This window comes from Ostrinia nubilalis, chromosome 23 (genome assembly GCF_963855985.1).
Source record: "Ostrinia nubilalis chromosome 23, ilOstNubi1.1, whole genome shotgun sequence".
Classification (NCBI taxonomy): domain Eukaryota; kingdom Metazoa; phylum Arthropoda; class Insecta; order Lepidoptera; family Crambidae; genus Ostrinia; species Ostrinia nubilalis.
Genome location: NC_087110.1, coordinates 9,895,948 through 9,910,019, shown reverse-complemented (window position 1 = coordinate 9,910,019; position 14,072 = coordinate 9,895,948). Strand labels below are relative to the sequence as shown.

The window sequence follows — 14,072 nt, the reverse complement described above, 5'->3', positions numbered from 1 at the left end:
CGGAACTCCAAATTTATTAAGTTTGTATTCTGATCTATAGTTTACCTGTCTCACCTTTCCATTACTGTTTTCCGTTTTACTAATTTCTACGCATTGTTTTCTGTTATCTAGATAACTAACAAACCAATCCCTTACAGTACCTCTAACACCGTACTTTTCCAACTTTGATATGAGCCTCCCATGATTAACAAAATCGAATGCTTTGCTCATATCAAGATATAAAGCTATCACAGGCATTTTTTTATCAAGACTCTGTGTTACAGAATGTACTAAAGAAAAATTGGCCAAAGTAGTGTTATAATTTTTACGGAAACCGTTTTGTTCACTTTTCACGATACCATATTTATCGATAAAATCAGTAAGTCTAATATGAACTACTTTTTCGAAAATTTTTGATATAATTGGAATTAATGTTATCGGCCTAAAGTTATTGGGGTCTGTCTTATCACCTTTTTTGAGTATAGGTTTAACAACTGAAAATTTTAGTGAAGTCGGAAATACGCCTTCACTGAACGATATGTTAATAATTGTAACGTTGCCGTTTGCTGTTTTTTCACAAATTAATATTTCTTCTCAATATTCTGATTTTGGATACCACTAGCGACATCTATTGGCGTGATTTAGAATTAATTTGCAATAGATGGCGCTTTTTGCTCAGTTAATTGAAATATACTTTGATGAAACATTTCCTAGTGTTTTTATATTGATTATTCTATTTTTCAAATAGAATATTTTCAGTGTTCTGGAAATTGTTTTCATCATGGTTTTATTAGTACAGTATTTACTTTTTCAAACGGCGAAACGAAACGTATCGCGATGTCTATGACAGAGCGGCTGTCAGTGGAGCTGTCAAATGACTTAGGAATTTGTCGATCGTGCGCAACCGCAATTTGATTATTTTCGGGAATGTAATTCCTTTTATTTCAAATCGGGTGGTGCAAAATGCATCCACGATAATTTCTTGATGAATAAATAAAAATAACACACATGAGGTAAGTTCCCGTCGGAGAATTTATTTATTTTTCGTGATTGATATTTTTCGTATTCCAGTACGTGGTTATTTCATGTGATCGTTTCTTTCAGAGATTCCCTAAATTCTATTCGGATGAGGGTATTGGGTTGCTGAGGGCTGCGAGCGAAGCTCAAATTAGTGAACAGCCTTCGTAAGTATTTCTTTCCCATTGCGGTTTTTTTTCATAACCTAATGCCACGTTCCACATGTGATGCTGACACACGTATTTTTCGTTTCAGATGCGGGATTTCATAGATTTCATATTTTACGATTTTACATTTCCTATTTTAGATATTTCAATATTTCATATTGATTTCTATAATTATTACTCCTTTCTGAACTGCTGATCTCTTCGCATTTCCTCCTTGTCATCAAACCTCTGTCTCTGCAAGAGTGTGAACGCTTTCCTGCCGAGGAGATGCAAGAGTTTCATCTGGCACTGTGCGCTTGAGGCCGTGGAGGACGCTGCTTGTAACCTAAAAGTGTGCGAGACCCGTTGGACCCCGGAAGAAGAGAGGAACGTTCAGGGTAACGGCTTATAACCGCATGGCTTCCAAGGTACCCACTTTTCCATCCTTCAAGTAGGAGTCTTTCCGACCTGACATCGCGCAGTTATCTTAACTAGTAGAGTCTTTTAATATTTAGGCTGAGTTTTAAGAAATTTGTAGTGGCAATAATATTCACCAAACCGAACCTAATTAACGACCCTGAATCCCTTGAGATTGGCACTATTACAGTAGTTATTATAATATTGTAATTGTTAACTGTATACGAGCATACGAGATAAAAATAAATTGTGTCAATTGAGAGGGAGCTGTTTTATTTACATTTCTAATTACAACACAAGGAACGGTAACTTATATAAATTTCTGCAAGCCGGACAACCTCTTTCCACGTGCAGACAATTCACCATCGTCTCCGTCTGCACCGGTGGCGGTTCAATTCCAGTCACCAAGCCGCCAGGAAAAAAATACTTTCTTGCAGTGGCGCCCCTCTTTGGTGTTTATTATTGCCACCCTTTTTGTAAAAGGTTTATGGGTGGATGGTTAATAAAAGAAGCGACATTGTTTGCTGACTATCCTCTCATACACTTTTATTTAGTTATTTTATTATTGTAATTAGGGAATTTCTCATGTTGTGTGTTGTGTTTGTCCTGTATTTTATTTTTGTGGCCCACATTTTGTTAACAACATAAACTTATAACCTATTTATAACAGAGCGTACTTACTCTTATTTATGAGGAACTACATAATGTTTGGTTATTTTGTTGAGTTGAAACTTGTTTTATAGTTGGGACAAGTAAGTAACATTTTTATTGTTAGGTTATCAATTTAGTATACCTACACTGCTTTTGTGTTTCTTTATGTAAACATATAACCCGTTACTTACTTTAATTTTAATTAATTTTTCAAGGACAAACACTTTTGTTGAAATTTAAAATTAGTTTATGTAATAGGATAACAAAGTACCTATTTACCTGTTATTTTGTACTAAGGTAACAATTTCCTTTGTGTCACTGCGGACATATAACATTAATTTGAAGTTACCTAGTACATTGTTTTTTTTTGGTAATTATTTACATACTTGTTTATTACTTGTATTTTTTTTAAACAATAACATTATTGTTGTTATTGTGTGTTTTAGAACATAAGTGAGAGGTTTTATCCAATCTTGTAAGGTGCCATTCTCAACAAATTTGACAATTTAAATTCATTTTCATTCAAAAAATTTTTAAATAATATTTTTGCCACTTAGTTTATTTTACACATAGCTTTTTACAATGGATACCAAAACGGTTTACTACCATTCATTATTACGCGACGAACTTATTTATGAGATAACTGTTCGATCTGAGTCTCCGGAAGATACAGTTCCCAAAATGAAAAAACAACTTAAGTCATTGTGTTCTGAGTTTAGTCCTGAGGAAATTATTGATGAAGAACTTAAACCTAGTGTGGAATTGCCCAATATTTCTGGCAAGTTAAAGGAATTACAATCACACTTAGATAATTTCAAGAAGACTAAGGAGCGGTATCAGCTGACTCGTTCGAAGGCTTTGTATTGCCACTTGCTTCACCGACTGGATAGGCTAGCAGCGTGTAAGGAATCTGTTGACGCAGCTATTCATGCTAGCTTAAAACAGAAGTTGAACTTGTGCTTTTCAGTTTTAGAAGGCTTCGTCACAAACAAATCAGATGGTGAATCTAGTTCCAATTTATACTCAGACGATTGTAGGGAAACTGTTGTTGTGGACCAGTCATCGAAGGTAAATGTTTTAAATTGGAACATAAAGTTTTCAGTTGATTCCAGTGTGCATTCCTTTTTGGAATTAGTTAATGAACGCGCGACAGCTTTTGGTGTTTCTGATAGTGTTTTATTTAAGTCGGCGTTTTGTTTTTTCCATGATCAAACACTTTTATGGTATAGAGGTGTCAAAGATCAGGTCTCGTCGTGGAAGGAACTAAGTGAATTATTGGTTGAGGAGTTTGCACCTGCAGATTATGACTATAGGTTGATAGGAGAAATTCGTTCTCGTACACAAGGTCAGGATGAACCTACCCACATTTATTTTGCTATCATGAATGGAATGTTTTCGCGTTTGAAACGGCCATTTTCTGAACAAGATAAGATTGAGATCTTGTTACATAATATTAGGCCTATCTATGCTGAATTGTTAGCTTTACACGACTTCGACACTGTTGCTGACCTCAAAGATAAATGTCGTAAAATTGAAGTAAGACGTCAGCAAACTAGTACCTTCAATGAACCATCTAAACAGCCGTGTATGAATCCGGAGTACACTTACAAGGGTAAATCACCAAAGCCTGTTACTGCTGTCACACAACCACCCTTTTCTGACAGTAAACCAACTTCTAACAAAAAACTATTGTGTTTGAAGTGTAAGGCAAATACACATAGTACAAAATACTGTACGGATAAACGGTTGCTATGTTTTAAGTGTGGTGAAGTAGGGTACACTACTAAAAATTGTGCTAAGTGTAAAAGTGCTACCAATTCAAAAAACTAGCAGGTAACCGAAGTGATGTTATTTCAGAAGATGTCGAACCTTCTGAAAATAAACAATGGTTAGACATTGTTGATTCTTATTTCAAAAACAACAACGTTACTTCGGTTTTGTTTAAACCTAATATAAATGATGTTCGGCCATATTTGAACGTGAACATTTTAGACATGACTGTTTGCGGATTATTGGATTCTGGAGCTGCAATTTCAATTATTGGTAACGGAGCACACCAACGTTTCATTGATCTGGGTTACTCTTTGGATGAGTCGTGTGCATCAACGGTTACTGTTGCTGATGGGTCTTTCTGTAGCACTATAGGAACCATCACATTACCTATTACATTTAAGGACGTCACAAAGGTAATTACATTTTATGTCATTCCTTCAATTGTCTCTGATGTCATTTTAGGAGTAGACTTTTGGAAAAATTTTAAATTAATGCCAGAGATTTTTCAAAATATTTGTTACGTAGAGGCACCTAAAAATTTTATTAAAACTTCAGCTAACATTGACAAGCCTATTAATTTTATTCAATCTTTTGAAAACTTAAACTTGGAACAACGTGAATTGGCAGACAGGATGATCAAACAGTTTCATAGTGTTTCTTTTGAAAGCAAGGGCTTAGGTAGGACGGATCTTATTGAGCACACAATAAACACAGGCGAAGCTTCACCGATTAAGTGTAGGCCATATCCCATGTCACCTGAGAAATCTAAGGAGTTACATAAGGAGGTAGATAAGATGCTGGAGCTAGATGTTATTACACCTAGTGAAAGTCCGTGGAATAATCCCGTACTTATGGTTCCTAAATCTGACGGTTCATGGCGATTTTGTTTAGACTGCCGTAAACTTAATGCAGTCACTAAAGGTGATGCTTACGCTATCCCGTACATACCTCAAATTTTAGACAGCCTTAGAAATGCTAAGTACATCAGTTCTGTGGATTTTAAATCTAGTTTCTGGCAAATTAAATTAGACGAACAGTCACAAGAGAAAACTAGTTTCACTGTTCCAGGGAGAGGCTTGTTCAAATTTAAGGTAATGCCATTTGGTCTTTGCGGAGCACCTGCTCGTCAGCAAAGATTAATGGACATGTTGTTCGGAACGCCCTTTTGTAGTGACATAACTAAGGGAATGATCTTTTGTTACGTTGATGACGTCATAATAGTTGCAGAGGACTTCAATACGCACTTATTATTACTACAGCGACTGCACCAACGTATCCAAAGTGCAAATTTGACGATTAACTTCGAAAAAAGTAAATTTTTTAGACAGTCGCTGAAATATTTAGGGTACATCGTTGATGAGTATGGTTTGAGGACAGACCCAGACAAAGTGCGTGCAATTCTTGATTTCCCGGTACCAAAAACTTCGAAAGAGGTTAAAATGTTTATTGGCACTTGTTCTTGGTACCGTCGGTTCATCCGGAATTTTGCATCCATTGCTGCGCCTTTGAATGCCCTCACCAGTACTAAGACTAAATTTTTGTGGAACCCAGCTGCACAAGAGGCTTTTGAATCTTTAAAAAATTGTTTGGTCTCTGCTCCAGTTTTAGCATGCCCAGATTTTGAGAAGCCCTTTTCTGTTCATTGCGATGCGTCAAGTTACGGCATAGGTGGTATGCTAACCCAGACAGTAGACGGGAATGACCATCCTATTGCATATATTAGTAGATCACTTAATAAGAATGAACGTAACTACAGTGCAACCGAAAGGGAAGCACTAGCGGTAGTTTTTGCGGTAGAGAAATTTGAACCGTACCTAGGCACCAGACCATTTAAGGTTATTACGGATCATGCTTCCCTTAAATGGTTCATGAACTTAGAGAACCCGACAGGTCGTTTAGCTCGTTGGGGATGTCGTCTGTCCCAATACAATTTTACTATCGAGCATCGTAGGGGGAAGGATAATGTTGTCCCAGACGCTCTCTCGCGTTTATTGAATGTAGATGCTATAGATACCTCAGTTTCAGTAGACGTTGATGACGAGTGGTATAATAAAGTGATACATGGTTGCACGGCTTATCCAAAGAACTACCCCAACTATCGCATTGAAAATGGGAAACTGTACAGGCTTAGTAAAGGTAAATATACCCTGACACAGGAGTTTGACTGGAAAGAAGTTGTGTCCAAGTCCAAGAGGAAAGCAGTCATCGCCGAAAACCACGAACCTCCGACTTCAGCACACTTTGGTGTATTCAAAACACACCGAAGATTGAGCCTGAGGTATTATTGGCCGGGGATGTACCGCGACGTCATGGACTTCGTAAAAAATTGCACAACTTGTTCCGCGTACAAACACAAGACTACCTTGACACCTGGACTCATGGGTCAGCCTAAGCAATGTTTCAGACCGTTTCAAGCTTTGTCGATAGACTTAGTCGGACCTTTGCCTAGATCCCGATCAGGTTACATTCATCTGTTAGTGGTCACTTGCTGTTTTTCAAAATATACAATGCTATTTCCCTTGAGACGCGCGACTAGCGCAGCTGTGGCAAAGGCGTTCGAGAACTATGTTCTCCTGGCTCATGGAATTCCTGAAACCGTAATTACCGACAATGGGGTTCAATTTACGGGATCGGAGTTTCGTAGCCTGTTGGAGAAATATAACGTCCCTCGTGTACATTACGGTCCTAGATACACGCCACAGATAAACTTGGTCGAAAGGTATAACAAAACAGTAATGACTGCCGTATCTTCGTACGTGAAAGAAGATCATAGAACCTGGGATCTCAATTTGTTTAAGATTCAGTTCGCACTTAACAGTGCTGTGAACGAATCTACCGGATTTACACCGTTCTTTTTGGTTCATGGCAGAGAACCTATAATAAATGGCTCCTTTTATAAGCAAACGGACGACTGCGAGTATGAAGTTGCTATGCCAAGAGAAGACTATGCAGGGGAGTTTGGCGTCTTGAAGGAAGTGTTCGAGAAGGTACGTTCGCATTTGCTGAAGGCCCACGCTACGAACACCAAGTACTACAACCTCAGAAGACGTAACGTCAAACTTTCAGAGGGTCAGGAGGTGTGGCGCAAAACGTACATTCAGAGTGACGCTGAGAAGTTCAAGGCTACCAAGCTTGCCCCAAAGTACGAGAAGTGCATTGTCAAGAAGGTACTATCTCCGCTTGTTTACGAATTAATTGCTCACAATGGCAAGCCTCTCGGTACTTGGCATATCAAGGACATCAAGGTTTAATCCTTGTCTTTTGTTTTCACCCTCAGTTCGCCGAATAGTTTTTTTGCCAGGGTTCTCAGCCGTAGGACTTGTTTCACAAGTGTTGTTTGGTATTCTACCAACAATGACGCCAAGGCTACTTTTCCCTTTTAGGGAAACCTTTAGGTTAGTTTTTTTTTGTGATCGCCCCATTTAGGGTATGCGATTTATTTTTCTTTTTTCGAGTGGACAAGTATCTGCTGTATACTTGCCTCGTGTTTTTTTTCTCTGTGACTTTATAGTCCAGATTTTTGTTTCCATGTGTTTTGAGCACTATTCCCTGTGGTTGTGTTTTGTTGCGATGACGTCCAATTATATTGTGATCAGCGACGTTTTGTTCTGCGGTTTATAACCCAGGCATTTTTATTTTATTTTAGCAAATAATGTTAGTTATGGCCGAAATAGCCTAACAACGTTTTGGAAAAAAAACGAGTAGAATTGCATGTCAAGTTCTACTTTACTGGGGAAATCGAGTACCACTGGTTCACAGTTGGGACTTTATGGGGAATTTTGGATGCTCGGACAGGAGAGATTTTTTTTGGCTGGTAGAACATCAGTCCTGGTAGATGGATTATTTTGGTTTGGTATTGCTTTTGTGAAAGTTTAGTTATAGTTAGTAAGTTAGTTTTTTTTCTCAATTGGACTTTTTGGGGGTCTTTCTGGTGTAAAGATTCATTTTTTTTTCTCTTTTTCAGTTTGTAGTTCGCTGAGGGCAGCTCAGATTCTTTCTCCGTGCGAATGTCTAGGGGGGAGGGTATTGTAACGTTGCCGTTTGCTGTTTTTTCACAAATTAATATTTCTTCTCAATATTCTGATTTTGGATACCACTAGCGACATCTATTGGCGTGATTTAGAATTAATTTGCAATAGATGGCGCTTTTTGCTCAGTTAATTGAAATATACTTTGATGAAACATTTCCTAGTGTTTTTATATTGATTATTCTATTTTTCAAATAGAATATTTTCAGTGTTCTGGAAATTGTTTTCATCATGGTTTTATTAGTACAGTATTTACTTTTTCAAACGGCGAAACGAAACGTATCGCGATGTCTATGACAGAGCGGCTGTCAGTGGAGCTGTCAAATGACTTAGGAATTTGTCGATCGTGCGCAACCGCAATTTGATTATTTTCGGGAATGTAATTCCTTTTATTTCAAATCGGGTGGTGCAAAATGCATCCACGATAATTTCTTGATGAATAAATAAAAATAACACACATGAGGTAAGTTCCCGTCGGAGAATTTATTTATTTTTCGTGATTGATATTTTTCGTATTCCAGTACGTGGTTATTTCATGTGATCGTTTCTTTCAGAGATTCCCTAAATTCTATTCGGATGAGGGTATTGGGTTGCTGAGGGCTGCGAGCGAAGCTCAAATTAGTGAACAGCCTTCGTAAGTATTTCTTTCCCATTGCGGTTTTTTTTCATAACCTAATGCCACGTTCCACATGTGATGCTGACACACGTATTTTTCGTTTCAGATGCGGGATTTCATAGATTTCATATTTTACGATTTTACATTTCCTATTTTAGATATTTCAATATTTCATATTGATTTCTATAATTATTACTCCTTTCTGAACTGCTGATCTCTTCGCATTTCCTCCTTGTCATCAAACCTCTGTCTCTGCAAGAGTGTGAACGCTTTCCTGCCGAGGAGATGCAAGAGTTTCATCTGGCACTGTGCGCTTGAGGCCGTGGAGGACGCTGCTTGTAACCTAAAAGTGTGCGAGACCCGTTGGACCCCGGAAGAAGAGAGGAACGTTCAGGGTAACGGCTTATAACCGCATGGCTTCCAAGGTACCCACTTTTCCATCCTTCAAGTAGGAGTCTTTCCGACCTGACATCGCGCAGTTATCTTAACTAGTAGAGTCTTTTAATATTTAGGCTGAGTTTTAAGAAATTTGTAGTGGCAATAATATTCACCAAACCGAACCTAATTAACGACCCTGAATCCCTTGAGATTGGCACTATTACAGTAGTTATTATAATATTGTAATTGTTAACTGTATACGAGCATACGAGATAAAAATAAATTGTGTCAATTGAGAGGGAGCTGTTTTATTTACATTTCTAATTACAACACAAGGAACGGTAACTTATATAAATTTCTGCAAGCCGGACAACCTCTTTCCACGTGCAGACAATTCACCATCGTCTCCGTCTGCACCGGTGGCGGTTCAATTCCAGTCACCAAGCCGCCAGGAAAAAAATCCTTTCTTGCATAATGTAGCTCAGAATCGGAGCAATATGAAACGCAACTTGTTTCAAAATCATTGTAGAAATATCATCATATCCAACAGAATTGCTGTTTTTCAGCCCCATGATTATTTTGTGGACTTCTTCAGGACAAGTAGGACGAAGAAACATGCTAGGCTGGCAGCCGTCAGCGACAAATGTACTATTATATTGTCCTTGAATATCACAATTGGTGGTTTCGATAAAGAAATTATTGAAAGTGTTTGCTATTTCAATCGGATGTGTTACTGTTTCGTTATTATATTTAATTTCACTAATATCTGTTTTAGATATTGAGTCCGATATATGTGATGTAATAATACTCCAGGCTGCTTTAGATTTATTTCTGGAATTAATTAATTTTCTTTTATTCCCCTGTCTTTGTATACCAGAAATGCATCGACGTAGAATTCTGGAATACATTTTATATTCATGTTTACGCAATGGTTTGTCACTTTTATTGGCAAATTGATAATTTTTATACAAATGTCTTTTAGTTTTGCTGCATTTTTTAACCCCTTTAGTTATCCATCTAGCATTATTGAATTTTTTAACTATCTTGACCTGTATTTTGGGAAAACATAAATTATAAAATAAAGAAAATATTGAATGAAATTCGTCAAATGCTTTGTCAGTACTTGTTTCTTCCAGTATATTGGAGAATGACAAAGATGTGATACAATTATGAAATTTTTTAACATTCTCACTACAGTAATCCCTTTTAGTCTGAAACCATTGTGAAATCGGGTTTTTCATTTTAATGTTAAACTCAACAAGTTGGGCGGTGTGATCTGATATGGTAAAATCATGGATCGAACATATAGCATGTTTTGTATTACTAATAATGTGATCTATACATCTATTGAGTCTGGTAGGTGCAGTTACATGAAGTGTCATACTATAAGTGTGTAACAGATTTGTTAGCCTGGTCGAGTGTCGAGTTTTGTTTATAGTATCAATGTTCAAGTCACCTGCAATGATTATTTTTTTTCTATTCTTTCTCATCAACCTAGATAATAACCCTTCAAGTTTAGAGAAGAAAATATCTAAGTCTGAATCTGGGGTGCGATAGATAGATAGTACAACCAGATTACTATTTTTAATCTCAATGCCACAACATTCAAAATGTTTGCAAGTAGCATACTCCTGAGCCAGACCTATTGTATTGAATAATACATGCTTTTTAACCAGAATACAAACGCCTCCTCTCCGTTGTTTTGGTCTAGAGTAATGATTCGCTAACTTAAAGTCTTTGAGCCTTAAATTTTTCTCATCTCCAGGTTTGAGAAAAGTTTCTGTGCCGCATATTACACTAATATTTTTACCATTTTCCCGAAGCTCATCCAAAGCTATTTCAAGTCTATTTAATTTATTTAATATGCCTGCAAAATTTTGGTGAAATATCAGTAGTTTGTTATTATTTTGTTTATTCACGAAAAAACTCATTCTTTGAGGAACTACCTGTGGGATTAGTATCAAGTGGAGTTGCCTTAGGTGATAATACTATATTTTGAGGGTGCCTGACCTTTTTAAAGTAGTATGGAATCGTACCCTTTAAGAACTGATGAGTTTTCGTAATGGCTGGTTGAGATTTGCAGTTTGAATTTCTTTTTACGCTCAGTGGTAAGGTCGTTCTTCCCAAATTATTTATAAAATCAGTTTTATACTTTGGATAGTCAATTACAACATTTAACTTGATGCACAAAAGGTTTTGAAATTGAGTGTGTCCGATATTTATCTGACTAGCGCTAATAAAGGAACTGTTTGAGAATGAAGATGTTAGCAAGTTCAATTCATTATTTAATTTTTTCTCATTTAGGTACTTGTTATCATTAACAGGCAATACAATAACCTTACAATGTCTTAATTTGTTGAGCGCTACACAATAACTTGAAAATACAATATTAGGATTTGAGTCATGGCGACCAGTCAATAAAACGATTATGTCGTCTTTAGTCAGTTTTCCGGATAAGTCATCAATACTTCGCAGCACGTCCCTCGAAGTTGCATCGGGCATCACAATTCCGGTGATGCTATACACGTCGTTCCATTTGTTCGCTCGTGTTTTTGTAAGTCGAGCCGCAAGTCCCCGTGCTTGTTCATCTCCAATAATAAAAATACTTGCTTGTTTATTCTTGCTATTTGTTGTATTTTTATTTTCATTTGCAGATAAGGATGATTCAATCAATGGGGTAGGTTTATTTTGAGAATTTGGTAATACATCGGCTGTAGTAGACGGAGTTACAACAACAAGTTGATCCCCATCCAAGAAGTGCTGTTTTTCCAGGTTTTCATGTTGTGTAAAATCTAATCTGTTCTTGCATTTACTCTTCCTATTCTTTTTTTTGTTTGTGCTTTGTTTTGTTGGCGTTGATCATATTTCTTTTAGTTGGCTTATTTGTGAGTTTCGTCCTTGTATTTCTTTTTTCAGCGTGTAGTTTTCGGATAATAAATTACTTATTTCATTTTCAGCACTTTCCAGTTTTTGCTTGAGCTCAGTAATTTGTTTCGCCATTTGTTCTAACTTTTCTGAGTGAGTGACATTTAGATCAGGACAACTGCTTGCTAAGTTGGTGTTTGAAGTGGACACAAATGATGAGTCATCATCATCAAGGGACAATGCGGTGATAGAGTTGTCGATATGCACATTATGTCTGTGACGATTTCGAATCGTGATGTTATCATGACGTAGCGAAGCAGGTGATGTGGGTTTGGAGTTCTTGCTAGTATATTGACATGTGTCACACTTTAACAATTTTCTTTTTTCTATTGTTAGGTAATAGAAGTATTCTTGACTTGTACTTGTGCAGTCCAAATGAAAATAGTTCATACAAGAAGCGCATTGTATGAAGTCTCTTCCTTTAATCTCCAAGTTACATCTTTCGCACACTAACGCCATCTTGTGTGTTGTTATGTACAGAAGTTTTATAAATTAATTAGGTAGTTAATCTCAGTCGTCTGTTGGCTGCTATTGAGCACGAGAAACAAATTTTTATTTCTCACAAAAATTTCGGCGTCGTTGAGGTTTGAACCCAGGTTGCTCGAACGTTTAGTTGCTACAAAAATCTGACAGTGCTACCACAGCGCCAATTCGTTCATAATTAAATGGTTGAAATTATGGTGTAGTATTCAATTTGGTTTGTAAAAGTTCGTTAGTATGAGTAGTGGAGTAGAATTTGTAATTGTGCAATTTTTTTCGAACTGCCTTACAGTTTTGCACTTATAAATCACAATGTTATTATCACTGTTTATTGTTTATTTTGTGATTTGTATTTAATCTCAACGCGCACAGCATAATATTTAGTGATTGTTTAGATGGGTTTATAATGTTTGTTTCACATTTCACATTGTTTTTATGCACTGTCATTTCACTGAGTTGTATCTTTTTAGTTTGATGCACAATTTTCTAGATAACATTGTCACTGTTCGTCTATATTATAACTCGTAATTTAACACTAAAATAATTTCAAAACGTACACTATTTACTATAAAAAAAATATTTTTTTGCGGAGCCCGTTGTTTACTTGACGGCAGCGCCATCTATACATCTTAGACTACAGACTTAGGTAAGGCGGTGGTAGCTAGCCAGGCGGACATACAAAGAACCCTACCACCAACCAAATCCGAACGGAATGTTTGCCCCCTCTGGGAATCAAACCCATGATCTCTGAGTCTAAGACATGATGGTTATACCACTAAACCGCAGAGGCCTTTAAAGTAGAGTAAGGCACGCGTAACTATCTAAAATTTTACTACAAACCAGTAAAACTTCAAACTACCCTTCATTTTAAAACTCACTAACTCTTTCAAGATTTCTTTTCATCAGTCCAACTTCCTGCACACGTAATTAGTGGTAATTAACGCGATGTACAAAGCACCGACAATGGTTTAATCAAGCGCAATGCAGTTTGAGGGCCTGCAATCTCCAGTGCAGTAATTCGGCAATCATCGTGAATGGAGGGAGTAATGTGCACTTATGCAATTAGTAGGGAATCAAAGACTTTTGGCTGCATCTACAGGGTGGAAACGATAAGTGATCTCACTCGATTATTTCTAAACTATACAAGATATCAAAACACTGGTTACTGATTCTAAAAGTGCTTCACGAGCTCTTTCAAACGGTACCAATAAATAAATTGGTTGCAGAATAAACTCGATCTATTTGAAAATAATATGAGTGATTTTATTAAAATGGGGCATGCTTGCATTAGTGTTCTAAATGCGTATGATAAATTTAAGATTTTTAATCAGTCAATTTGGGCAGAAATATTATATTCTATTGAATAAAAAGCACGTGTTAAATATTTTTTTAAATAATTACATTTGTGTTCTCCTGTTCAATACTATTATTAAAGAGAAGTCATTTTGAAACACACTTCCCAATTAGTATTTACATACATACATATTAGGTGTTCTTCACACTTAATCATCATAGAGCAACTCTTCTAATTAAATAAAGATCTACCCCACAAATCCTAACTTACTAAACTTGAAAAATTCTGTAATAAATGTAAGGACTTTTTTAAAGTCAATTGCAATCCCGTAATTATCAACATCACTCATTCAATAAACAATACAGATT

General features: G+C 36.6%; 1 long non-coding RNA gene across 1 annotated transcript; it reads left to right on the top strand.

Moving 5' to 3' along the window:
• Positions 1-533: 533 nt before the first annotated feature.
• LOC135083469 (uncharacterized) lies at positions 534-1,819 on the top strand. The gene is made up of 2 exons (XR_010259614.1): positions 534-1,163; positions 1,252-1,819. It is a non-coding gene; the product is annotated as an uncharacterized LOC135083469 (long non-coding RNA).
• The last annotated feature ends 12,253 nt before the right edge of the window (positions 1,820-14,072 follow it).